The sequence below is a fragment of the Podarcis liolepis genome, assembly GCF_965112155.1.
Source record: "Podarcis liolepis genome assembly, chromosome: 6".
Classification (NCBI taxonomy): Eukaryota; Metazoa; Chordata; class Lepidosauria; order Squamata; family Lacertidae; genus Podarcis; species Podarcis liolepis.
The window spans coordinates 89,133,041-89,160,916 of record NC_139559.1 but is presented as its reverse complement, the minus strand read 5'-3'; the positions used below and the strand labels follow the sequence as shown (position 1 = coordinate 89,160,916).

Sequence of the window (27,876 nt, the reverse complement as noted above, 5' to 3'; positions counted from 1 at the left end):
CAGCCCGTGTTTTGTAAGCCCCAAAATGGAAAACGAGTGAGGTCCCAACCAAAGAAGAATGGCAACTTAAACTGATGGAATATCCGCAGCTTGTGGACTTAACATATAGAATAAGAGAACAAGAAGAACCTACGTTTAGAGAAGATTGGAAAACGTTTATTGAATATATTGGGGGGGGGGGAATTGTGTGCACTTGAAAACGTGGGCAGCATTAAGATAAATTCAACAGTGTAAATAAGTTTTGATGGATGTACAGTGGTACCTCGGGTTACATACGCTTCAGGTTACATACGCTTCAGGTTACACACTCCGCTAACCCAGAAATGGTGCTTCAGGTTAAGAACTTTGCTTCAGGATAAGAACAAAAATCGGGCTTCGGTGGTGCGGGAGGCCCCATTAGCTAAAGTGGTGCTTCAGGTTAAGAACAGTTTCAGGTGAAGAACGGACCTCCAGAACGAATTAAGTACTTAACCTGAGGTACCACTGTAACAACGCAATACTGAATGTATTATATAAAATATAATATATAATATGTTTATATAAAATATGCAGGGATTTATGTTATACAAAATGAACCCTGGAAAGAGCAGAAGGGAAGTCATTGATATTTTAAGGTTGTTTAAATGAATATTCTAAATTGTAAAACAGAAAATTTAAGTGTGTGTGTGTGTGTGTGATGGAGAGAGAGAGAGAGAGAGAGAGAGAGAGAGAATCTAAGCAACTCTACACAGCACCTCATTTCACACCATGTGCACAAGTTGCTGATCAATTGGCTTTTAAATATAAAAGACAGCAAATCCTTCTGCCCCTGCCCTCCCCATGCACACACAGAGCCAAATTCCTCCTGCCATTTGGTCACCTGGAGTTTCCTCCCGTGAGAGCTCTGAGCATCTCCTCTCATCCCCCCTGCCAGATTCCCCTTCAGCTCCGACTGGGAGAGCAATCTCTCTAAAGAGTTAGGCAGTGGCTGCCACGTTTCCAGCTGAAAGATACTTTAGAATATTACCAGCCTGGACAGCAAGAGAAGGGAAATAGAGAGTCTGCATTGCAGAAAATTTGAGTGACAAGGCAAGATGGAGTAGGTGGGATTTGAAAGAGGACTGCAATTTGGTATCCACGGGTAGAGGAATGGTTTGTTTGTACAAACCTTTAAAAAATGTTTAGGGGTGCTCTCATTTTGACTCAAGAAAATCACCATTTTATAGTTCAAATCAGGAAAAATAACTCCAGCAAATGGACAAAAATATATCCACACATTCACAAAATGTTTAGGGGTATACGTACCCCTGCGTACCCCCAGAAAAAAGCACTGCTTGCAGCCCTCCCTTCACCACACGGTTACATAAAATTCATTGAAAATATGAAAGTAAAAACACAAAACAACACAAAATCAACGGGGCAGCGCACCAGGCATGCAACAATGCAACAGGAGGGGAAGGCAGCCCTGTCACTAAAAGAGCATCCCTTCTTGATCTAGGCAGGTTGAAGACGAATGACACATTTATTCAGATAGCTAGGGTTGTATATGTCAATATCAACAACACCTTAAATAGGTCTAGGGAGCAGGCTGCAAGATTTCGTAGGAAGATCGGGAAGGCACTAAGGTCCTTTTATGCTTCTGATCATTAAGGTTTTTAGCCAGAGCCGTCTTTCTCATAGGGCTTCGTGGTGCATCACGCCAGGGCGCTGGCCTCTTAGGAGCGCCCCAGCAAGTGGGGGAGCTGCGCAGCTTTGCCAGTGGCCTCCCCTTTCCCTGCACGCCCCCCCCAGCTGCACCCCGCCAACCATAAGGCTAGCGGGCGTGCAGCTTCCCTCCCAAGCCTCTGTGGGGATCGCTCTCCTCCAGTGTGGTGTAGTGGTTAAGAGCGGTAGACTTGTAATCTGGGGAACCGGGTTCGCTTCCCTGCTCCTCCACAAGCAGCTGCTGGGTGACCTTGGTCCAGTCACACTTCTCTGAAGTCTCTCAGCCCCACTCACCTCACAGAGTGTTTGTTGTGGGGGAGGAAGGGAAAGGAGAATGTTAGCCGCTTTGAGACTCCATAGGGTAGTGATAAAGTGGGATATCAAATCCAAACTCTTATTCTTCTTCTTCTCCTGAGGAGGCTTGGGAGGGGCGCAACTTCACTCCCAAGCCTCTGTGGGGTTCGCTCTTCCACAGCAGCATGGGGAAGAGTTGCGCCCCCCCGATGGCTGGCAGTGCACAGCTATGGCCACCCCAACACTATCCATGGTAATTTGGGGGCGCTGGGTGGATATTTGCACCCCGGTGCCGCATCTGTTAAAGACGGCCCTGTTTTTAGCTGGGGCAATCAGAATAAGATCCACTATTTGACTATTGATTCAAAACCCTAAAATGTATTTCACAGTGATACCTCTGGATACGAACGCTTCTGGTTGCGCACGAGTTGCGTTACGAGCTGCGCTAATCTGGAAGCAGTTGCTCCCGGATGTGAACTTTGCCCCCCGGATGCGAGCAGAAATCGTGCGCTAGAGGTGCGTGTGAAGCGGGAGGCGTGCAGTTTCAGGATAAGAACAGACCTCCGGAATGAATTAAGTTCGTAACCGGAGGTACCACTGTATATAATTGACTTTTTATTTCTATTCTTTGTATATCGTATTGTTGTTTTATTGCTATGGCCGATGGCTGACGCAAATAAAGATTCATTCATTCATTCATGCTTCTAATCATGTTTTCGGGGACGCGGGTGGCGCTGTGGGTAAAACCTCAGTGCCTAGGACTTGCTGATCGCATGGTCGGCGGTTCGAATCCCTGCGGTGGGGTGAGCTCCCGTCTTTCGGTCCCAGCTCCTGCCCACCTAGCAGTTCGAAAGCACCCCTAAGTGCAAGTAGATAAATAGGTACCGCTTTATAGCAGGAAGGTAAACGGCGTTCCCATGTGCTGCGCTGGTGCTGGCTCGCCAGAGCAGCTTCGTCACGCTGGCCACGCGACTCGGAAGTGTCTCCAGACAGCGCTGGCTCCTGACCTCTTAAGTGAGATGGGCGCACAACCCTAGAGTCGGACACGACTGGCCCGTACGGGCAGGGGTACCTTTACCTTTAATCATGTTTTCAAGGTGTGATGGGGACTGAATTTCAGAATGGAGCTTATTCATAATTAAACAAGCTATAATCTATTGAAAGAGAAGGCTCTCAGTTTTGCTGTGCCCAATTCCAAACCAAGCTGCAGCAAGGAGTTACCTTTCTGTATCTCCAAACATCCAAACACTCTCTCCCAGTGATGCTACCGGTTTGAGAGCATTAAAAGCTGCAATGCCTTCCGTTCTGCGCACCCTTCCTGTCCATATTTAGCTCTCTCCCCCCCCCCCAGCACAGCACTGCCCTATTTATCACCCTCTGCTTCATTTCAATGAAGGGAAAGTAGCAACCGAGGAAAAATATGGCAGAAAGACAGGATGGCAGAAGACTTCCACAAACAGCGTCTTTAACTACAAGTCAGAAAGACCTGACAAATTGCACCACCGAAAGTGATTGAAACAGAGACGAGTTTCCAGAAGGCTGGAGAATTGCAAACGAAGCCTTGAGTGCAAGTCCAATCCCTGGAAAGTAATTGCAGCAACATAAAAAAGGGGGGGAATTCACTTTAACATCTAGAAGAAACAGGAATGATATATTTACAATCAACATGGATTTATTAAGAACAAATCATATCAAACTAACCATGGTAATTTCATTTCATGAATGATTTAGATGAATGATGGAATCACAGGACTGGAATGTACCTACTTGCCCCCGGCTTGTCTTAATGCAAGATGTGCATTATGTATGTATAGATTAATTCATGCCAATTCACAAAACGGGCACACTTTCAGATTCATTTTTGTTTGGATTCATTAAGACAGGACAAACAGTGCGGCAATGTTTTCAAAAGAAGGGACATGGATTCACAATTACCTCCCCCTGAGACCAAGGTCATTTATTTTGCGAAGCTGCTTCCGTAAGGTTTCCGGTTTCTTGTTCTCATCAGATTTTGGGTTCTCACAGTTATTACAGAAGAGCTCTTAAAATCCTGAGCCTGTGATTTCTGGTTCAGAATTATTACTGATCAATCTTCAAGGCAGTGAGGAGGGTCTGTGGCAGAACCCTTTTGACCAAGTAGGAAGAGGGACTTTTCTGGGTCGTTGTCCCCACCCCCTTTTGTTTTGAGGGGTTTCCCTTCATTTCTCCTCCCATTAATATCCAGCGTTGGTGGATAACCCTGGCACATTTTCTGGATCTTTCCAGCAGTTTCTCTCCTCCAGTAGCCATAGACCTGGTGTAGGATTGCAGTCTAAGTAAATTAACAACCAATTATTTAAAGTACAGTGGTACCTCGGGTTAAGAACTTAATTTGTTCTGGAGGTCTGTTCTTAACCTGAAACTGTTCTTAACCTGAGGTACCACTTTAGCTAATGGGGCTTCCCGCTGCTGCCGCGCGATTTCTGTTCTCATCCTGAAGCAAATTTCTTAACCTGAGATACTATTTCTGGGTTAGCGGAGTCTGTAACCTGAAGCATCTGCAACCTGAAGCGTCTGTAACCCGAGGTACCACTGTATTCAACTGTCTTTTAAAATTTAAATATAATATCTCAGTTCAGGTGATATTTTGCATCTAGTTAAAGTAGGTGGCAGTTTTTTTAAAATCCTAGGGGTTCGTATAGTTTTCTCATGGTCTGCTTCCACTTTGTTTCCTATCTGGTGTAACAGAAACTTTCCCCCCTGTTTTTTAAAAAGTTGCCTATGGGGGGGGGGGGTAAAGCCACCACCGGCTGCCACCACAGCAAACACCTGCAACCCATAAACCAAGAAGTCATGCCAGACTAAACTTATCTCCCTTTTTGATAGCTCTACTAGCCTGATAGATCGGGGGATTTTTGTGGATTTAGTATACCTTCACTTTAGCAAGGCTTTCCACAAAGTGTGCTGTGATGTTATTGTCAGAATGTGGGCTAGACAGTGCTGATAGGGGATGCTTGCTGGACCAAACCATGCTCATCAATAGCTCTTTGTCATTCTGACAAGCAAAGGGCCAAAGGGCTCTGTCCCGGGTGCAGAGCTGTTCCACACATTTATAAATGACTCGTTGAAAGGAAAAGCAGGGATGCTCATCAAATTCTCAGATGACACCAAGACGAGAGGGATAGCCAATGCCTTAGGAGACAGAAACAGGATCCAAGAGAATAGGATGGACCCAAACAAACAACTTGCATGTCAACAGATAAATATAAAGCTCTTTTTACAGGTAGGGAAAATTGGATCCACAAACAGAGGATGTGATAAATACCTAGGTGACAAGCTAAAAAAAGGCTAACACAATTCTAAGCTGGATCAAGAGAAGTAGGGAGTTCAGATCATTAGAAATAATGGTACTGTTCTAGTCTGCTTTGATCGGACCTCATGAGGAATACTGTGCCTATTTCTCGGAACCTCAGCAGAAGAAGGTAAAACAAGTCCAGAGGAGGGTGACAAAGATGGTGAAGGGCCTGGAAACCCAACTCCTATGAAGGTTGAAAGAGTTAGGGTGTGTTTGGTCTGGAAGCGGGACCATTGATAGGTGAGAGGAGAGGCATCATCAAAGATATGAAAGGCTGTCACACAACCAGATTTGTTTTCTGTTCCCTCTACGGATGCAATAGATTCACATTACAAGAAAACAGGTCTAGACTAAACATTAGGAAGCTCTTCCTGACTATAAGAGCTGTTGTTTGGCCATGGAACAGGTTGCCTCAGAAGGTGGTAGACTCTCTTTAGCTAATGAATTGTAAGTGTTGACCATGTAAAGGTAAAAAAAGAAAAGAAAGGTAAAGGACCCCTGAGTGGTTACGTCCCGTCAAAGGCAACCATGGGCTTGCAGCACTCATCTCGCTTTCAGGCTGAGGGAGCTGGCGTTTGTCCACAGACAGCTTTCCAGGTCATGTAGCCAGCAGGACTAAACCGCTTCTGGTGCAACGGGTAACCATGACAAAAACCAGAGCAAACAGAAACGCCATTTACCTTCCCGCCACAGCGGTATCTATTTATCTACTTGCACTAGTGTGCTTTTGAACTGCTAGGTTGGCAGGAGCTGGGACAGAGCAACGGGAGTTCACCCCGTCATGAGGATTCAAACCACCAACCTTCTGATCGGCAGGCCCAAGAGGCTCAGTGGTTTAGACGACAGTGCCACCCGTATCCCCCATGTACCAAGGATGCTGCAGTATTGGGTTGTCTGGGAGTTGGGCTAGATGACATAGCCCAACTCCACCTTTGTGGCAGTGTGGTCACTCTGTGCTTCCTTACACAGAAGCTCTTTTGCCTGTTTTGCTCCTCATTTCCTAGTTTGGAGATATCTTTGAGGAGCTCTTCATAGTATGCACTGGTTTTCATCACCGAGATTTACTATGAAACTATTCTGAGTTCTCTTGTTAACATGCTAGGCATAAGAATGTGATTTTGATGTATTTATATTGATTTGGTTTTTCACGCTTTACCACAAATCACCTTGAGTGTAATGTCCCTGGCAAAGCAACCAGATCTCCTCACCATCTTGATCACATTCAGACTTCTCAGACTGAATGTATACTTGCTATATTGAGAATGTCAGTGTGCTGCACACTTGAAACTGTGGGAAAGCCCCTGCGTATGTTTCTATATCGGGTTCTATAAACTGTGATCAAGTTCAATTTGTGCAGGACTTGGAAGACAACCTACTTGTCTACAGCTTCCTATAACATCTATCCAACCATTTCACATTGAACATGCGTTATAATTCTGCTTGTCTTGCAACTGTCGGAGAGCCAAAATCGTATCGAGGAAGGTCTGATATACGTACAATTTGATATACAGATGTTTTGCTTTCAGAATAGTCAGTGTTGTCTTGTAATCTCACTCTGTATGCACAACAGCTTCCCTGCTATCTTCATGGCTCACACAGCCTACGAGGAAGTTCGGCCCCAGCCTCATGAAGCTCACCCACAATAAATGTAGCGATATCTCATTTGGGACCTGGTGTTACGAAGGAGGGTGGTGCCTTCGGCCGGTGGGAGTTGTGTGCAAGGCAGGATAGGACCATTTACAAAGCAAATATCAAACCCTCCAATTGTCCAACAAATGAAATGACACAAGACGTAAGAGATGTGACCCTGGCCTTTACTGGTGCCTCTGAGAGAACATTCCACTATGCCTTTAAGAAACACGGGATTCTCTGTTGTTTCTGCCATGACAGACCAATATTGAAACGGTTCTGGAAGAGTGCTGATGTAGGAGGATTCTTAGGAGATACAAGATGTTGATTCTATAGAGTCACTTGAGCAAAGAGCAGCTCTTTTTGCAGCACTGTGCCCATTTGAGCTAAAATAATAATAATAATAATACCGTAATTTATTATTTATACCCTGTCCACCTGGCTGGGTTTCCGCAGACACTCTGGGCGGATCCCAACACAATTTTAAAAACACCAAGCATTGAAACTTCCCTAAATAGGGTTTCCTTCAGATGCCTTCTAAAAGTCAGATAGTTGTTTATTTCCTTGACATCTGATGGGAGGGTGTTCCACAGGGCGGGCGCCACAACCAAGAAGGCCCTCTGCCTGGTTCCCTGTAACCTCACTTCTCGCAGTGAGGGAACTGCCGGAAGGCCCTTAGAGCTGGACCTTAGTGTCCGGGCTGAACGATGGGGGTGGAGACGCTCCTTCAGGTATACTGGGCTGAGGCCGTTTAGGGCTTTTAAGGTCAGCACCAACGCTCTGCCAAGTTACATGTAACCCTATTTCAGCCGCCTAGTGAATATGTACATGAATCATGTACATAGTGATTACATACATGTACAGGCGAACTAATGCCAGTCTACTGGAAGAAGCAAAGATCCCCAGTTTCGAAGCAATGATTCTTCAACATCAACTTCGTTGGAATGGTCAAGTTGTGCGGATGCCTGATTGTTGCCTTCCAAAGCAAGTACTCTATTCTGAACTTTAAAATGGAAAGTGTAATGCTGGTAATCAACAAAAGAGGTTCAAAGACTCTCTCAAGGGAAATCTTTAAAAATGTAGTATAAACACCGACAACTGGGAAACACTGGCCTGCGAGCGCTCCAGTTGGAGAACAGCCTTTAGTAAAGGTGTCATGGGCTTTGAAGACGCTTGAACTCAGGATGAAAGAGAGAAAAGCGCTAAGAGAAAGATATAGTTGGCAAACTCTGTGATCAACTCCCACCCGGAAAGCTATGTCCTCACTGTGGAAGGATGTATGGATCCAGAATTGGCCTCCACAGTCACTTACGGACTCACTGTTAAAACCGTGTTCATGGAAGACCATCTTTAATCGACTATGAGGGATTGCCAAAGAAGAAGAAGATTATGTACATGGAAATTTACTTCCATACATGTATGGCCTCTAGAGTAGGGTTGCCATACATCCGGATTTTCCTGGACACATAAGGAATACCACATTTGTCAGTGGCGTCTGGGCGGAAATAGGCTAAATGTCCAGAAAAATCCAGACATATTGCAGCCCATGTTGGCAGTGCCGATTTCCCCTTCAAATAGCTTGAAATAGTTTGAAACGTGGCAACCCTACTGTAGACAATTTAAAGCAGATCAACAGCATACAATATATCATAGAATTGTAGGGCTGGAAGGAACCACAGGAGTCAACGCCCTGAAATGCAGGAATCTTTTGCCCAACTGTGGGCTTGAACCCATGGTCCTGTGATTAAGAGCCTCATGCTCTCAAGCGCAAAGCATAAAGCAGCATGGATTAACTATAGAAGCCAACTGCAACAGAATCGCCTCTGCAAGCACAGATACACAAATCTACATCAGATTAAACAGCCCCAATAAACAATATTAAAAGGATGGTTGATAAAAGACGCTAAGATTGTTAAAAATGGCTGCAAGCCACTGAAAGTCCTGGAAGGAAAGAAAGGCACTTGCTTGCCACGGAAAAGATTATCTCAAGCGGGTACCAGGGAAGCCATTCTCGAAAGAGGTGTTGCCAAAATTCTTGCCAACTGGAAGTACATGCACACGAGAGTTTTTAACCCTGTTTTTGAGAGTCAGAAGGGGGAAACAGAGAGGAGCCTTTTCAGCAGGGTTAAAAACTCTCGTATGCATTTACTTGTACGCTTCATTTCATGTCTGGCGGATTTTTGTAATAATAGCATGTGTTTCTTTATAAATAATACTTATTCTGTGCTAAAATTCTTGCTATCTGGAAGTCTTAATAGCGCTATCTGGAAGGGGCAAGTTCCAGAGACAAGGGGCCACTTAAAAATGTGCCCTGGGCCATGTCACAAGTCGACTAGCATCCAATATATTAGATAGCAATGCATTATGTCCTCACCTTGAAGTAGTTTTATTTATTTTAAAATTCATATTTAAACGAACCAATATACCTATGCAGGCTGTTCGTTTGTTTTTAAAGTAGTAAACATATGAGGGGGTTTCTTTCCAGCATTTTTGTTGTTAAAATATTTGTCACACAAGGCAGCAACAGAATGCTGACTGGCCAGCTGGGTATTCAAAGGACACACCCCACCCGCCAAAAAATGCTAGGAAAATTGAATACAGTTTCCGGGAAAAGTGCATAGCTGACTGACCGTAACACTGAACAGAGCGCGCCATGTGGCAACCTTTTCTTGCAGGTCCCACTTATCTTCAAAAAATGTCAAAATAGCTGAAGAGGTTTCAGATTTGTTGGTTTCTTAAGCCCTCCTTGGGAATTCAGCTTGAGCATGGAAAGGGGGTGAGCAGGAAAAGCTTGGCGAGAGCCCAGCCACTTTCTTTAATGCTGTATTGTTTTTAACACTCGATTGGGAGCCACCCAGAGTGGCTGGGGAAACTCAGCCAGATGGGCGGGGTATAAATAATAATAAATTATTGTTATTGTTATTACTTCTTGACTCTGCATGCAGATTCCCAGCATGTTTGCACTCCTGTCTTGGTGATGTCTACGCTGCCTTGGTCATATCCACAGAACAGAAGATGGCAGGAACCCCAAGGAGCTACGGGGAGCTGGCTTCTGGCACCAGGCCCGTTGGCAGGCCCACTCTGCGTTACGAAGATGTCTGCAAATGAGTCATGAAGGCTGGCGACATCAGCCCTGCCGTGTGGGAATCCCTTGCAAATGGTGGCAGTGCCAGGAGACAGTCAAGTCATGTATCCCTAGCAGCGACCAGAAGAGGAATGACCGCAAGGAGGAGCTCAAGGAGAAGAAATGCAGTGGTGCATTTGCAGCAGCACAACTGGATGCCTTCATCTGCCCCGGCTGCAACAAAACATGTCTCTCCTGCACTGGTTTCTGCAGCCACAGCAGGCACCGTAACCTTCCAACAGGTTGACCTCACCTGCAAAGGCACATTCCTCCGTTGCCTCCTGGGATGGACGGGTGCCAACAACAACTTCCCAGCCAATACAGGGTCAGTGCCAGCCTAAAGGGGACTGTCTGACTTGTGAAGGGAGCTTGCCAGACAGAGATGGCCACTGTTATCGACCTGCGCTGCTGCCCCCATGCAGGGGCGTTGCAAGGTGTGTGTGTGGGGGTGCTGTCCCTACCGAGTGTCATGCCGGGGGGGGGTGACAACCCCCCCCCTGGGCAGATCAGTGTGGCAGCGCTCACACCCTCAGAGAGCAGATTTTTGTGACTGGCATAATCTCCGCCGCGAAAATCCGCCTACTGATTGTGCAAATACGACCGGTGTGTGGTGCTGGCCGCCAGGGATGCACCCCTGCACGGGCGACGTTCGCATCCTCCCGGCGGGCAGCGCCACAAGCTGGGCGTATTTGCGTAATCAGTGGGTGGCGCTGGCACCCCCAGGAGGAGCGATGAACCCCCATGGGCAGATCACCCTGCCCCCAGGTGCACATCATGTTTTCCCCTCCACCACTGCCCCCATGTTAGAAACCCTGCTCCCCTTAAGCCTTCTTAAGACTCATGCGCAGCTGGCATGCATTGGTGGGGTGGGGGGTGCCTGGAGGATGCTGAGCTTTTGAGAGGGTGAGGCCCACCCCTGGGTGGCTGCTTGCCTCTTTGCACACTCAAGCCGAATGCCTAAAGAGGGCACCAGTCCGGTATGATGTCAGAATAAGGTAAAGATAAAGGGACCCCTGACCATTAGGTCCAGTCGTGACCGACTCTGGGGTTGCGACGCTCTTCTTGCTTTATTGGCCGAGGGAGCCGGCGTACAGCTTCCAGGTCATGTGGCCAGCATGACTAAGCCACTTCTGGCGAACCAGAGCAGTGCAAGGAAACGCCATTTACCTTCCCACTGGAGCGGTACCTATTGATCTATTTGCACTTTGACGTGCTTTCGAACTGCTAGGTGGGCAGGAGCAGGGACCAAGCAACGGGAGCTCACCCCGTGGCGGGGATTCGAATCGCCGACCTTCTGATCAGCAAGTCCTAGGCTCTGTGGTTTAACCCACAGCGCCACCCGCGTGCCTTGATGTCAGAATACCATACTGAACAAATTGTTCCAGTTGTATTTTGACTTTTGTATTTTGACTTGAATTTACTGATTCCTTTTCCTTGAAAAATGCATCAAAAAGTACTGGGAATAAAGAAGAACAATTCCTAACTCATTTCCTTTCAGGGTCAAGTCAAATCCATTTTATCAGCCTAGCACTTTTTAGATATGTTAATGTTAACGATGCTTTATTGTGAAATATTGCCAGCTTTGGGCTGCAATCCTGTGCACACTTATCTGGAAGTGAGCCGAGTGAATGCAGTGGGACCAGGGCCAGTTTATAATGGTGCAATTGGAGCAATTGCACCAGGATCCGTGCATGCAAGGGCCTCAGGTTCTGAGCTTTCATTTTTTAAAACGGCAGAATTCAGTGTTGCACAGACTGTCCTCTCTCCTTCTCCCGCTTCTCCAGAGCAGATCTGGGGAAGATTTAGTGGGGAGGAGAGGGAAGAAAGCTGTGTTATACTAGCAGTCATCCTTGTGCTGGCTTCTGATAGCAGAAGAGGGGGGTGAGGACTGAATCTGTCCCAAAGTTTTTATCCCTCCTGGAAGCAAAGTTCTAGACCAAAACATGAAGGCAACTTTCTAAATGATTTTTATGAGATGAGCTGCACGTACTTCTCAGTGTTCTTACCAAATGATTTGCAGGCGAATCCCCTGTCTTGCGGGACATCTTCGGGAGAATCAACCCTACACAAGGAATCAACCCTACACAGGAATCAACCCTACACAAATCGAGAGTGGCGTTCCAAAGGCGGTTAGAGGGCACCTTGCACACCACCTTCTGGAAACCCTTGCAGCCAAGCTGGTGCCCAATTTGTGTATGAATAGGGGGAGCCTGTGATCTGGATTCAGGAACTAAAGTATTAACCATCACCAAAGAATGGCCAAGCTGCCCAGGTAATGCAACCAGCAACCATTACAGTGGTGCCTCGCAAGACGAAAAGAATCCGTTCCGCGAGTCTCTTCGTCTTGCAGTTTTTTCGTCTTGCGAAGCAAGCCCATTAGCGGCTTAGCAGATTAGTGCTATTAGCGGCTTAGCGGGCTTAGCGGATCAGCTGATAAGCGATTTAGCGGCTTAGCGGATCAGCTGATAAGCGGCTTAGCGGATCAGCTGATAAGCGGCTTAGTGGCTTAGGATCATCTGATAAGTGGCTTAGCGGCTTGGGAAAAAGGGGGAGGTAAAGGAAAAAAACCCCGCAGGAACTCGCAAGACATTTTCGTCTTGCGAAGCAAGCCCATAGGAAATTCGTTTTGCGAAGCACCTCCAAAACGGAAAACCCTTTCGTCTAGCGGGTTTTCCGTCTTGCGAGGCATTCGTCTTGCGGGGCACCACTGTATTAGCTATCTTGGTAGACAGGGTTTCTGCTGTAGACCTGCCTCCTATGCTGTATGTATGATGATTTTGGGGTGGTCTTTGGCTAAGGGGGTTGGGCAATGTCCAAAGTCTTTAAAGGTTCCTGCACACTTTTGTTCGGGGTCTCTCCCTCCTTGCAAGGAGGGGAGGGAACTCTGTTGCAACAGAACAAATAAATATCTGCCTTGCTTTCTACTGGATCCTGCCTCCATCCATTCTTCTCTGACACATCATAGACTTAGGGGGCTCAGTGTCCCATGGGGAGCTGGGCAGCAAAAGCCAAGCCCCATTTTTTTACATCAGCACCCAAACCTGAGAGTAGTGGACTCTCCATCTAAAACATGTAATAATCAGGCCAGGTTAAGATTGGTTTGCAGCCTTGGAGCTGTTCTAATTTGCGGGGGTAACATACCCAGAGAAATTGGAACCTTTACATACAAAAACACATCACTGGTTAAAGCAATCCAAACTTGATATCTCTGAAAAAAGCTCTCATCCCCCTTTCGCTGCCATTGTCTATACTCATTAGATTTGCGTGAGGTCCCTTAGGTTGAGAATAGGTGACAGCCCCAAGACAGGAAGTCAGCAAAGGCAAGGACGAGTTAACTGAACTTAAAATGCTCAGAGTACTTTCTTTATGATTATCAAGGTTTCCAAAATGTTTTTGATGCTGTGAAACACCACATGTTCAGTGAATTTTTTACACTTCCCAAGGACTTGTGCTATGGTAAATTTCTTGAATCTTTAAGATACCACCACAAGGCTTTACTTAGCGCAATAACTGTCCCATGTGTTCCTTTTGCAGAGTGGGAATCAGCCCCTATTTGGGGACTGCAACAGGGCCCCCAATCACCTTGAGTGCCACTTAAAAAGGTAAAGGAGCCCCTGACCATTAGGTCCAGTCGTGACTGACTCTGGGGTTGCGGCGCTCATCTCACTTTATGGCTGAGGGAGCCGGGGTACAGCATCCGGGTCATGTGGCCAGCATGACTAAGCTGCTTCTGGCAAACCAGAGCAGCACACGGAAACGCCGTTTACCTTCCCACCAGAGTGGTACCGATTTATCTACTTGCACTTGACGTGCTTTTGAACTGCTAGGTGGGCAGGAGCTGGGACTGAACAATGGAAACTCACCCCGTCACAGGGAGTCGAACTGCCGACCTTCTGATCGGCAAGCCCTAGGCTCTGCGGTTTAGACCACCGCACCACTCACGTCCCTGAGTGGCACTTAGGTAAAGGTAAAGGGGTCCAGTCGTGGCCGACTCTGGGGTTGCGGCGCTCATCTCACTTTATTGGCCGAGGGAGCCGGCGTACAGCTTCCGGGTCATGTGGCCAGCATGACTACGCCGCTTCTGGCAAACCAGAGCAGTGCACGGAAACGTCGTTTACCTTCCCACCAGAGTGGTACCTATTTATCTACTTGCACTGTGACGTGCTTTCGAACTAGCTAGGTTGGCAGGAGCAGGGACCGAGCAACGGGAGCTCACCCCGTCATGGGGATTCGAACCACAACCTTCTGATCAGCAAGTCCTAGGCTCTGTGGTTTAGACCACAGCGCCACCTGCGTCCCTGAGTGGCACTTACTTCTGAGTAAATAAAATATGCATCTTGTGCTGTTCCTACCCAAACCTAAAGGTGGGGAACCTGTGGCGGCCCAACTTCCCTCACCCCTGAACTGGGTTGTAGCATGGGGAGGGCCAGGAGGGCCGTAGCCCTGGGCACATGATTCTGAGGGGGTGCAAGCCAGGCGCCCCCATACAGGGTTTCCTGACCTGCCTGCTGCCAGGGTTCTCTGGGCCCCAGAGCCTGGTCTGGCCTTGCCTCTGGTCCTCGCTGAATGTCCGCCTGGCCAGTGTTGGTGTGGATGCGCCTGCCAAGGGCCACGTCAGCCAGCCTCCGTGCTCCATGCCTGCCTGGTGGTGGTGGTGAGGGTTGGGCTAGTGTGGGTTTTGTTTACCCTCCACACCCAGTCTGTCCTGCTTGGTGTGAACACCCCGGGCACCAGCAAAGGACGCAACGCCTCTGCCCCTGACCATTGGCCAACAACTGGGTAGCCCTATGAACAAATGAAACTACACAGCTGCTTCTTTCTATGTTGCAAGATTGGAAAGGAAAAGATGTACGGAAAAGATACACAGATTTCATATCAGCGCTTATTTGTAGTAATCAAGCATCTTCTCCTAGAAATGTGTTAACAAGCATGCTGTAGCGCGGGCAAGAATCAGCTTGAATTGTGGATTAAGCAGCAGCCTCTAGCTCCATGGCAGATCACCTGCTTTGCATGCAAAAGCTCCCAGTTTCAGTCTCTGGCATGACTGGGAAAGACCCCTGCCTGAATGTCCAAAGAGGTGCCGCCTGGATAATACTGGGCTAGAGGGACTCCCTTGTTTTGAGGCAGCTTGCTATGTTCACCTGGAGTCCGCCAGAGCAGCCCTACGGTCTCTAAAAATGTACAGGCCACTTAGGATACCTCGCTTGGCAGATGAATGTAATATTCATTTCACCACTGCCTCATTTAATGCACTCACAGATGCCAGCACTTAAATACTGGATAAGCAAACAAGCTTAATGTTTCCACAGGCTATCTCAATGCTATAGTATGAAAAGGAAATTGACGTTTTAGCAAGGTGTAACGGTGCTGCTCTACTCTACTTTGTCAGCTCAGTTCTGATGTTCAGTTCTGAGCACTGCAGTTTAAGAAGGAAACTGCCGAACTAGAAAATGCCCACAGAAGGTTGACAAAAGCAGTGAGGGCCATTGACCAAGTCCTGGGAGGAAAGGTTGAAGGAGAAGCATAGCCTAGAGGCAAGATGGGAGCCATCTTCAGATATCTGAAGGGCTATCATAGAGATGATGGAACAGATTCATCTTGCTATTTCAGAGGGAAGGACCTGTAGCCATGGGTTCAAATTGCAAGAAAAAGGGTGTAGAACTAATATGACAGAAAACTTGTTGACTGCATGAGCTGTTTGACAGCAAAACAGACCGGAGACTCTCCTTCTAACCAGAGGTTGGGTGGCCAACTATCAGGGATGCTGTCGTGATGGATTTCCTGCATTGGCCATGAGTTGGACAGGATGACCTTTGGATCCCTTCCAGTTCTGTGCTTCTATAGCACATCTGTTTCAGATTAGCAGCATTAGAAACCTCCAAGTCAGTCGATGCCCTAGCAATGTTTGATCCAAAGAGAGGCAATGCACAGAGTGCTCATAAGCACATAGAAAAAGCTCCAGCAGGAACACACAGAGAGAGACACATGGATGGATGGATGGATGGATACATAGCTAGCTAGCTAGCTAGCTAGCTAGATAGGAGTTTCTAGGGCTGGTTTACACGGACAAACCTCCACACTCCACCCAGTACATTTCTCAAATGAGTACTGCTACAGCCTGCCTGGAGGCCAGTCCTTTCCCTAAAGGCTCACCCCCAACCCTCTCATTCACAGGTTCTTTTTTTGGGGGGGTGTAAACTGGTTATTCAATTCAGTGAGCATATCGAACAGCTTACCAGGAAAGCCCCAGCCTTTTCAAAGGAGAATGAAAATCCATTTGCGGCTAACAAGACCCTACCACGTCTCAATCTAGAAGCATTCAGAAAAGCAACGTTCTCCACACTCGGAACGGCAGCAGCAAAATATCCTGCCGACACCGTCTGCATGCACAACGGCGAGGATGCAATGTGTGGGAAAGAAGCTCCGTTTCCTCTCACGACCGGCCGAGTCTCAGCCATCTTAGCCAAGGGATCTTGGGAGCAGGCTGGCCCTGGGAACCAGAGGGTTCTTCTCTTCCAGGGCCTCCCTGACCATGGAGAGCGACTGGAGAGCATTTGCACCGCCTTTGGCTGCTGGGGCTGGGATTCTCTCTTGCATGCTACAAGTAGCGGAACATTTGGAGAACAGCTCCCGATTCTTAGGATAGCCATAATCCCTCCCCACCGCTGCCCCAAATCCACATCCGCCCAGCAACACCAGCCTGGCGAGCCCTACTTTGTCAAGATGAAGTGGGACTTTGTCCAAGAGTTGGGAAGATGCAAAATTCGCGAGGATGCGAGCCTTGTCTCTGCATCTGGGAGTAGCAGCAGGGGGAAATCCGCTCCCTTTGCATGCACGCTGTTCCTCTCCGTCTCCACCTCCTCGGAGCAGCTGAGAGCCAAGAGTCGCCTGGAGAAGCTTTGCAAGCCCCGGTCCCATAGCCCCCCACACCCCTGGCTCACCTGCGCTTGCCCTCCGAGCCGTGGGGCTGGCGGAGGGCCTGGCGTGTGTGCTCAAGCCCCCCCCCCTCCAGGGCCGGCTGCTCCCCTTCCCTCTCACCGGGGGCGGCCCAGCAGAGAGGGCCCCCACCCCAAAGCCGCCCCCCCCACCCGTAGGGCCCTGGGGAGGGGAGAGGGACGAATCCGGGGCGCTCGGTCGGAAGAGAATGCAGCTGCGGCCGCCTGGCCCACCTTGCGCGCTCCCCGACGGGCTGCGGGACTGCGGATGGGGCCCGGCAGGCCCGGAGATGCCCAGAGGAAGAGGGCATCGCCCAGGGGGAGGGCGAGGGGCGACCCCTACCCGCCACCAATACCCCCCTGGCGTGCACGCGCCCGGGCATCCTCGACTTCCTGGTCGGGGCGGGGGGCACCGAGATGCCCTCCTCCCCCGGGGCACCTGGCCCCGATCCCGGCCCACGAGGCACGAAGGGCCTTCTGGCTGGAGCCCCCTTGGCTCCGGGATGGGGGGCGCCCGGCCGGCTCTGCGCTCTCCTTACCTGGCATCGGCCGAGCGGGCTCCGACGGCCGCTTCCAGCCCCCGTCGTGGCCGGACGCGTCCCCGGCCGCCGACCCGCCTCTCGGCGCGGGCGCCGGGCTGCCCGAAGCGAGCTTGGCCGGCGGGGCTGCTGCGCGACGGGGCGAGCGGAGCGGCGGCGGCGGGAGCGCGCGCGGGCGCGCCGCTTGCGATGACGCGGCCGGGGGCGCGGCTCCGCGGATCGGCCTGCCCGCCCCCCCGTCGCAGGAGGACCCCCGTCTGCGCCGCCAGCCAGCTGCCTCCGATGGGGCGCGCGCGGGGATGCCCGGCCACGGCGCCCCATAGGAGCCTCGCCGGAATCCCCCGAGGGGCGCCTCGCCGCCTCTGCGCCAGGCGCCCATCTGGCAGGAGGATGCAGATATGGGGACGCCCTCCTTTCCCCGGGGATGGACGCGCCATAGGATGCCCCGGGTGGCGGAGCCAAGCGCAGGTGCCCATCTGGCAGGAGGAAGCAGCACAGCTGGACGGGGCGCCCGCGGGCGCAGATATGGGGCGCCCAAAGGACCCCGAGCGCCTGCCTGCCGCTGCACGCTGCCCTCATTTCCCCGGGGATGGATGCGCTATAGGATGCCCCAGGTGGAGGAGCCAAGCGCAGGTGCCCATCTGGCAGGAGGAACTATGGGGGGCGCAAACATGGGGGCGCCCAAAGGACACCAAGTGTCTGCCTGCCGCTGCAGGGTGCCCTCATTTCCGGGGTGGCGGAGCCACTTGCGTCCTCCCCCCACCCCCCTTGATGTTTCCCTTTTTAAGAAAAAATATTTATGCTTTTCAGGTTGATACATTTCACTAATTTTGCAGTCATTTTGACATTTCAGAACTTGACTTCCCCCCTCTTTCTGCGGTTCCATAAATTTATTTTTAATATCTTCTGCATATCCAAATTAACTTAATTTGCTCATTTATTCATCTACTTTAAATATATACTCTTGTAAAACTGCAGGTTATTACAATAATCCTGCCCATGTTCTTATCAGTTCTTATAAGCTTACAGTTTATTTGCAAATATTCAAGGAACCATTTCCATTCTTTTATATAAAGCTTGTTATCTTTATTTCTTATTCTTCCGGTAAGTTTCGCTAGTTCTTCATATCCCGTAAGTTTTTGTATCCATTATTCCTTTGCTGGGGCTTCTTCTTTCCATTTTGGGGCAAGGAACATCTTTGCCGCTGTAGCTGCAGACATGAATAAGTTTCTATACAATTTAGGTAGTTCTGTACCTATAATTCCCAAAAGAAAAGCTTCTGGGTTTGGTTGTTGTTGTTTTTTAACAAACATTATTTTACACATCCTTTTCGATTCATTATATATCATCTCCAAGTAAGCTTGGTGTATCTGTTATCCACAAGCAAATGCTGGCAGGTTGCTTCCCCAACGTGCCGCCCCCGCCTCACTTACCTTCAGGGCTTGGGAGGAACTGGGCGCACCACACAAACAGGCTGTGCAAATGGAGATGGTGGCTGTCTGACGTCTTCCCATGCTTTGCAATGTGGCCCACAGCTCCTTCAGCAAAGGTGTGTGTGTGTGTGTGTGTGTGTGTGTGTGTGTGTGTGGATTCAAGCCCTGGTTCAAAAGATCTTAGATCCCTGAAACAATGTCCCTAACTCAGAGCTCCTCCCACCGACTAGTTCATTTCACTTTTAATTCGCATACGGCCTTTCTGTTTTCTAAGATCACCCAGGACAGTCCCATCCAGCTCTCCCCACGAAAGCCCACCCTAGCCCCACAGTCACTATGTGGAGCCTTTGTACTGGGGGGGGGGGTATATCTCTGAATACAGCTGGGAGCCTGGAATACATAATTCTCTTTTTTAAATACAGTGGTACCTCGGGTTACATACGCTTCAGGTTACATACGCTTCAGGTTACAGACTCCGCTAACCCAGAAATAGTACCTCGGGTTAAGAACTTTGCTTCAGGATAAGAACAGAAATCGTGCTCTGGTGGCGCGGCGGCAGTGGGAGGCCCCATTAGCTAAAGTGGTGCTTCAGGTTAAGAACAGTTTCAGGTTAAGAATGGACCTCCGGAATGAATTAAGTACTTAACCCGAGGTACCACTGTACCACTGTACAGTGGACGCTCGGGTTATGAACATGATCCATGCGGGATGCACATTTGCAGCCTGCAGCATCCACAACCCACAGTGGCGTGTCTGTGCACGTGTGGATTGCGATTCAGCGCTTCGGCGCATGCGCAACCACCGAAACCCGGAAGTAACCCATTCCGGTACTTCCGGGTTTCAGCGGTCCGTAACCTGAAAAAACGCAACCTGAAGCATCTGTAACCCGAGGTATGACTGTATAATTTTTATTATTTTTTCTATTTTACAATTTAAAGTACTCATTTTTACATCCTTAAAATATCAACAACTTCCCTTCTTCTCTTTCCATGGTTCATTTTACATATCATAAATCCCTGCATATTTTGCAGAAACTGAACCATTCACTATTCCATCATTATATCCATCATAATTTATTTACACTGTTGAATTTATCTTAATGCAGCCAGCGTTTTCAGCTGTATGGAATACAAAATTCACTGGAACACCTGTCCCGGGTCTTATGCATGGGCTCAGGCGTCCCAAAGGATTTCTTTTCGCCAGCAATCCTTCAGGGACAGAATTCCCTTCTGAATTCCCTGTGGCCGCAGTCAGTGGAATGACGCTTCCCAGCAACACACACTCCTCATGAGTAAGCAAAAGGGACTCATTTAAGGTTGAGTCCTAATGGCTAGGGACGCGGGTGGCGCTGTGGGTTAAACCACAGAGCCTAGGACTTGCCGATCAGAAGGTCGGCGGTTCGAATCCCCGTGACGGGGTGAGCTCCCGTTGCTCGGTCCCTGCTCTTGCCAACCTAGCAGTTTGAAAGCACCTCAAAGTGCAAGTAGATAAATAGGTACTGCCCCAGCGGGAAGGTAAATGACGTTTCCGTGTGCTGCTCTGGGTCGCCAGAAGTGGCTTAGTCATGCTGGCCACATGACCCGGAAGCTGTACCTCCCTCGGCCAATAAAGCGAGATGAGCGCTGCAACCCCAGAGTCGGTCACGACTGGACCTAATGGTCAGGGGTCCATTTACCCTTACCTTTACCTAATGGCTAGCAAGACTGGTTTGCTGGCAGGATTAAGCCTCTCTCCCCCCGCAAAAGAAAACATGCACCCCCTGACTCAGCCAAATCAGATGCAAAGGCCAAAAATAATGGTGCAGCATCCCAGTTTCAAATGCAGTAACAAAAACCCATTTCCACACGCAGTTACGTATAAAAATGTTACTTTAATACAAAGTTACTAATTTATATAGATCAATAACAATTCATTTTCCTTCCTAACCCCACCCCCACCCCACCCAAACAGACCTTTCCCAGTCAAAACTCTGCTTGCTTTTTCATCCTGCCTGACACTCTAAATTTGGTAGGCTTATTTCAGAACAAACAGACCTAGGTTTGGATTGTGTAATCCTCTGCTTCTGATAAACCGAAGGGCGAGCTCTCTGTTCTGCACTGCTTGTCAAGCATGGAGAGGAAAGGTGAAGTATTTCTGCAGAGACCCGGGAACTATGTGGCGGAGCATAAAAAAAATAAAAATAAAATCAGTGGAGATCATGAGAGATGGAAGCATCTTGACAGTGGCAGCAGCACTGGAACGGAGGGGGAAATAAGCAGGTCACCTAGTGACTGTGCCCTAGGAGAGAGCTCCTGAGAGAGAGCACAAATGTGAGAATTTTGCCCATCCTTAAGGTTCTCCTGTGGAAAAACGAGAAGCTCCCCTGTTAATTAATCATTTTAAAGAGGCTCTAATTAACCACCATATGCTCAGCCTCACCAAGTACGGAGCATAACACATGATGCTTTCATTAATCATGCTGCTCATCATTGAAGGAATGGGTAGGTAGCCGTGTTGGTCTGCTGTGGTTGAAACAAAATAATTTTCTTCTTCTTCCAGTAGCACCTTAGAGATCAACTGAATTGGCCTCTAAGGTACTACTGGAAGAATTTTTTAAAAAATCATTGAAGGAAACGCCTTTACAGAAACATTGGAAAGTGTGGCCGTGCGACAGGAGAGGAACAATACAGTGGTACCTCAGGTTAAGAACTTAATTCGTTCTGGAGGTCCATTCTTAACCTGAAACTGTTCTTAACCTGAGGTACCACTTTAGCTAATGGGGCCTCCCCCAGCTGTCACCCTGCCACCGCTGTGCAATTTCTGTTCTCATCCTGAAGCAAAGTTCTTAACCCGAGGTACTATTTCTGGGTTAGCGGAGTTTCTGGCTAACAACGGACCTCCAGAATGAATTAAATTCTTAATCCAAGGTACCACTGTATTTCACTTGCCCTCGGTCATCGTTTAGGCACATTATGCTCATGTCCGATTAATTCCATTGCCAATCACTTGTAGAGTTTATTTTTCTACAGTTGTTCAGAATAGCCAGCACAGAGCCGCCAATATGACTTTGGCCACATTGCAATAATGCAGGAAGACCCAAGTGCCTTCCAAGTCCCAGGAAGATTTGTTGTTGTTGTTTAGTCGTTTAGTCGTGTCCGACTCTTCGGGACCCCATGGACCAGAGCACGCCAGGCACTCCTGTCTTCCACTGCCTCCCGCAGTTTGGTCAAATTCATGTTGGTAACTTCCAGAACACTGTCCCACCATCTCGTCCTCTGTCGTCCCCTTCTCCTTGTGCCCTCCATCTTTCCCCACATCAGGGTCTTTTCCAGGGAGTCTTCTCTTCTCATGAGGTGGCCAAAGTATTGGAGCCTCAGCTTCAGGATCTGTCCTTCCAGTGAGCACTCAGAGCTGATTTCCTTCAGAATGGATAGGTTTGATCTTCTTGCAGTCCATGAGACTCTCAAGAGTCTCCTCCAGCACCATAATTCAAAAGTATCAATTCTTCGGCAATCAGCCTTCTTGATGGTCCAGCTCTCACTTCCATACATCACTACAGTGGTACCTTGGGTTACATATACTTCAGGTTACATATGCTTCAGGTTACATATGCTTCGGGTTACAGACTCCGCTGACCCAGAAATAGTGCTTCAGGTTAAGAACTTTGCTTCAGGATGAGAACAGAAATCGTGCTCCGGCGGCGTGGAAACAGCAGGATGCCCCATTAGCTAAAGTGGTGCTTCAGGTTAAGAACAGTTTCAGGTTAAGTACGGACCTCCGGAATGAATTAAGTACTTAACCTGAGGTACCACTGTACTGGGAAAACCATAGCTTTAACTATACAGACTTTTGTCGGCAAGATAGATAGTTTAGATAATTACTTGAGATTAGGGCAAAACATCCTTACTGGCAGAAGGAAGCATCTGCTCATCTTAGCATGGCACATCAATTGGACCATCTGATTTTAGCTTCCAGCACTGAACCAGAATTCTGGTTACTGTTTTGTGATCTCTGCTCTTCTTAAATGGAACATGTGTCTGCTGGCAGAGCAACGGATAATCTCTCAAAAACAGGCCCGTTTTTGGCTTCCTTCCTTGATTACAGCCTTCATCCTGGCCTGCCTCTGCCTGGCGACCCACAACTTCTGCCTCTGCCAGAGTTGGACCTTCCCAGTATTGGTATTGCTAGGGGCCTGGCAGGCAAGCGGCTTTGGGAAAGCAGCTTCCAGTGAGTCCATGACAAGGATCAGGTTGAATTATTGTTGGGAATAATTCAGACTGAAATTCCCAGGTGTCAAAAAAGGTTATTTTTGTATGCAACAACTGCGGCGTGTGTTCCGTTTGCCCCAAAATGGGAAATGAGCAAGGTCCCAACTAAAGAAGAATGGCAACTTAAGTTGACAGAATATGCACAGCTTGCAGACTTAACATATAGAATAAGAGGACAAGAAGAACATAGGGTTAAAGAAGATTGGAAAACGTTTATTGAGTCTAGGGAAATAACTGTGTACAGCCAAAAATACTGGCAGCATTAAGATAAATCCAACAGGGTAAATAACCTTTGATTGATGTAATAATGGAAAACCGATTGGTATAGTTTTTTGGGAGTAAAATATGCAGAGATATAAGATATGCAAAACGAACCATGGAAAAATTTAATAATTTTAAAATTTTTAAAAATTTCCATTAAATGGAAAATTTAATAAAATATATATTATACATACAGTGGTACCTCAGGTAAAGTACTTAATTCGTTCCAGAGGTCCGTTCTTAACCTGAAACTGTGCTTAACCTGAAGCACCACTTTAGCTAATGGGGCCTCTTGCTGCTGCCACGCCGCCGGAGCCCGATTTCTTTTTTTTTTTTTAATAAATTTTTATTGATTTTACAAATTTTTAAAGACAAACAAACAACTAAAAAGACATACAAACACGTATAGTTTCATAGCATTTTTTCATAAACCTCTTTTCCAGGACTCCCCCATACCCCCCCTTCCTGCATCCCAATGTCCACAATTTTTAAGCAACTTCTGAATATTCCTTTCCAACCTCTGTCATCTTAATCTTTTCTGTAATCTAATCTTATGTCACTGTATCCCTTTTTTCCCTAAAAACCTCGACATTCTAACATTCATCAAGTTTATAGTAGTCCTTAAGATAACTTTTGAATTTTCTCCATTCTTCTTCCGCCGTCTCTTTTCCCTGATCACGGATTCTGCCTGTCATCTCGGCCAGTGTCATATAGTCCATCACTTTCATCTGCCATTCTTCCAGAGTGGGTAGGTCTTGTGTCTTCCAATACTTTGCGATGAGTATTCTTGCTGCTGTTGTAGCATACATAAAAAAAGTTCTGTCCTTCTTTGACACCAATTGGCCGACAATGCCCAGGAGAAAGGCCTCTGGTTTTTTAAGAAAAGTACATTTAAGTACCTTTTTCATTTCATTATATATCATTTCCCAGAAAGCCTTAATCTTCGGGCATGTCCACCAAAGGTGGTAAAAGGTACCTTCAGTCTCTTTACATTTCCAACACTTATTATCAGGCAAATGGTAGATCTTTGCTAGCTTGACTGGGGTCATGTACCACCTGTAAGTCATTTTCATAATGTTTTCCTTTAAGGCATTACATGCCGTGAATTTAATACCGGTGTTCCACAACCACTCCCAGTCAGCTGACATAATGTTATGACCAATGTCCTGTGCCCACTTAATCATGGCCGATTTAACTGTTTCATCTTGTGTATTCCATTTCAGCAACAAGTTATACATTCTTGATAGATTCTTAGTATTGGGTTCTAACAATTCAGTCTCTAATTTTGATTTTTCCACTTGAAAGCCAATTTTCCTATCCTGTTTGAAAAACTCCATTATTTGACGATATTGAAACCAATTTTGTACTTTATGTTTCATTTTCTCATGACTTTGTAATTTCAGTTTATCTCCCTCTTGTTCCAAGATTTCCCAATACTTCGGCCATCCGACCTCCATATTGAGTTTCTTCACTGCCTTAGCCTCCACAGGAGACACCCATCTAGGGGTTTTGTTTTCCAACAGATCTTTGTATCTTATCCAAACATTAAACAGTGCCTTTCTAACAATGTGGTTTTTAAAGGCCCTATGCAGCTTAATTTTATCATACCATAGATATGCGTGCCAACCAAATGCATTATTGAAACCTTCCAAATCCAAAATGTCAGTGTTCTCGAGGAGCATCCACTCTTTCAGCCAGCAAAACGCTGCTGCTTCATAGTACAATTTTAAGTCCGGCAGGGCAAGTCCCCCTCTTTCTTTGGCATCTGTCAATATTTTAAATTTTATTCTGGGTTTTTTGCCCTGCCAGACAAACTTCGAAATATCTTTCTGCCACCTCTTAAAACATTCCATCTTGTCAAGAATCTGCAAGGTTTGAAACAAAAATAACATTCTAGGCAATACATTCATCTTAATTACTGCAATTCGGCCTAACATTGATAGTTTCAACTTTGACCATATTTCTAGATCTTTTTTAATTTCTGACCAACATTTTTCATAATTATCCTTAAACAAATTCAGATTTTTAGATGTCAAATAAACCCCTAGGTATTTCACCTTCTTAACCACCGTCAACCCTGTCTCCTCTTGGAATTTCTCCTTCTCTATATCTGTTAGGTTTTTTCCTAAGACTTTAGTTTTTTGTTTATTCAACTTAAATCCAGCTACCTGGCCAAACTGCCGGAGCCCGATTTCTGTTCTTATCCTGAAGCAAAGTTCTTAACCTGAAGCACTATTTCTGGGTTAGCGGAGTGTGTAACCTGAAGCGTCTGTAACCTGAAGCATATGTAACCAGAGGTACCACTGTACATACATATCTCCAAGGAAGGAGAGTCCACAATATCCTGAGGGACACTGTAAATGTAGGCGTGCCTGTGAAATGTGCACTTGTCCATTTGCTGAAATAACGGGGCCAGGGCGGTGTTATCCTTTACAAAGCAAAATAAGCAAGTGTGGGAGGGGGATGAAACCCCCCACCCTCCTCACCTTGCTCTCTTTGGGTAGCTTAAGGCCTTTCCCCAAGACTAGTTCAGATACCAGAAATGGGCTTATCAACGCATCTTTCCCCCTATTGTGCTGGCTCCCACTACTGCAGTGATGGCAAACCTATGGCACGCATGCCAGAGAGGGCACTCAGAGTCCTCTCTGTGAGCACATGCGCCGTCGCCCCAGCAGGGCCGTAGTTCCGTGCCGGGGTGGGGGAGAAAGAGGAGGAGGGCTTGCGCCGTCCGAAGCCTGCGGCACCAGGGCCTGGCGAGCGAGTGAGGAGCTGAGCAGGTATTGACTTTTGATGCTCCAGGGCCTTCTGCCTTGAGTTCAGCAGGTCTTAACTCCCAGGTCAGTAAGCATATAAAGATGGCAACCTAAGAAGGGGCTGCTGGGTTTACATGTTTGCTGGGCTTTCCCACGGAAGCCAGCAGAGAAATTCATTTCATGGAGGCTGCGATTAGACGGCAGCTGAAGAAACAGCAAAATATAATAATATATTTATACACCACCCATCTGGCTGGGTTTATTTATTTATTTATATTTATCTGTATATGTGCACGCAGACAATCATTATTATCTCTTATTAAAAATTGGAAGAGGGTGGCTCTTAGTGCAGCCCTTCAGTGTACACTAGTGGCCAAAATTGGGGAACCTTCTGGGAAAAATGTATTTCCGAGGTTTGATGGCTCATAACAGCACTTTGTTTTGGAGTATTACCAGCGCTTTTTTCCTGTGGGGATGCAGGGGGACGCATACCCCTAAACATTTTGTGAATTTAACGAGAGAAGAAATTCAATGTATTTATTTTTCCTGATTTGAACTGTATTTATTTTTCCCTGGTGGAGATTTTCTTTCATCAAAATGAGAGTACCCCAAACATTTTTATTTTTATTTTTTTTTAGGAAAAAAGCATTGAGTTATACCATAAAATCATATATCAATGGAAAGATAATTTAATGAAGAATGTAATGCAATAACTTTTACGAAGCATTTTTTATTACAACAGTAGTTGTAAAGAAGAAACGTGAAACACACAGAAAAAATGAGATACAGTGGTACCTCTGGATGTGAACGTGATCCGTTCCGGAGCCCCGTTCACATCCTGAGTAGAACGTAACACGTGTCTGTGGGTCGTCTTTCGCCACTTCTGCGCATGCACGTGATGTCATTTTGAGTATCTGTGCATGCGCGAGCAGTGAAACCTAGAAGTAACGTCTTACGTTACTTCCGGGTTGCCGTGGAGCGTAACCTGAAAACGCTCTACCTGAAGCATATTTAACCCGAGGTATGACTGTATACGCTTGGGACGCGGGTGGCGCTGTGGGTTAAACCACAGAGCCTAGGACTTGCCAGTCAGAAGGTTGGCGGTTTGAATCCTTGCGACGGGGTGAGCTCCTGTTGCTCGGTCCCTGCTCCTGCCAACCTAGCAGTTCGAAAGCACATCAAAGTGCAAGTAGATAAATAGCTACCGCTCCGGCGGGAAGGTAAACGGCATTTCCGTGCGCTGCTCTGGTTCGCCAGAAGCGGCTTAGTCATGCTAGCCACATGACCTGGAAGCTGTGTGCCGGCTCCCTCGGCCAATAAAGCGAGATGAGCGCCGCAACCCCAGAGTCGGCCACGACTGGACCTAATGGTCCCTTTACCTTTTTATGACTGTATACAGGTTAAATTGCTGTGTTGGCACTTTGCGGTGAATAAGTGGTTTTTGGGTTGCGGTTTGGGCACTCGGTCTCTAAAAGGTTCACCATCACTGCACTGGTGCAACTGTTCAGTTCAACTCGGCCCCAATTTTTGCTTTCTCTGCTGTGCTTGCACAAATCCTTGCAGAGGGAACCTGAAGACGCCCGAGGGTGTGCTTGCAGTGCCAGCCAGATTGTGCACCCTCATGCCCCGAAAAACACGGCACAA

The 27,876-nt window shown here is 47.5% G+C and overlaps 1 protein-coding gene across 2 annotated transcripts in view; it reads right to left on the bottom strand.

Annotated features, from left to right (window-relative positions):
• Positions 1-17,638, bottom strand: part of TMEM121 (transmembrane protein 121) — a 31,115-nt gene extending 13,477 nt beyond the window's left edge. For both annotated transcript variants that reach the window (XM_083506859.1, XM_083506860.1), the window contains exon 1: positions 17,539-17,638. The gene's annotated coding sequence lies outside the window, so the exon portion shown is untranslated. The remainder of the gene's footprint in view (positions 1-17,538) is intronic.
• Between the last annotated feature and the right edge of the window lie 10,238 nt (positions 17,639-27,876).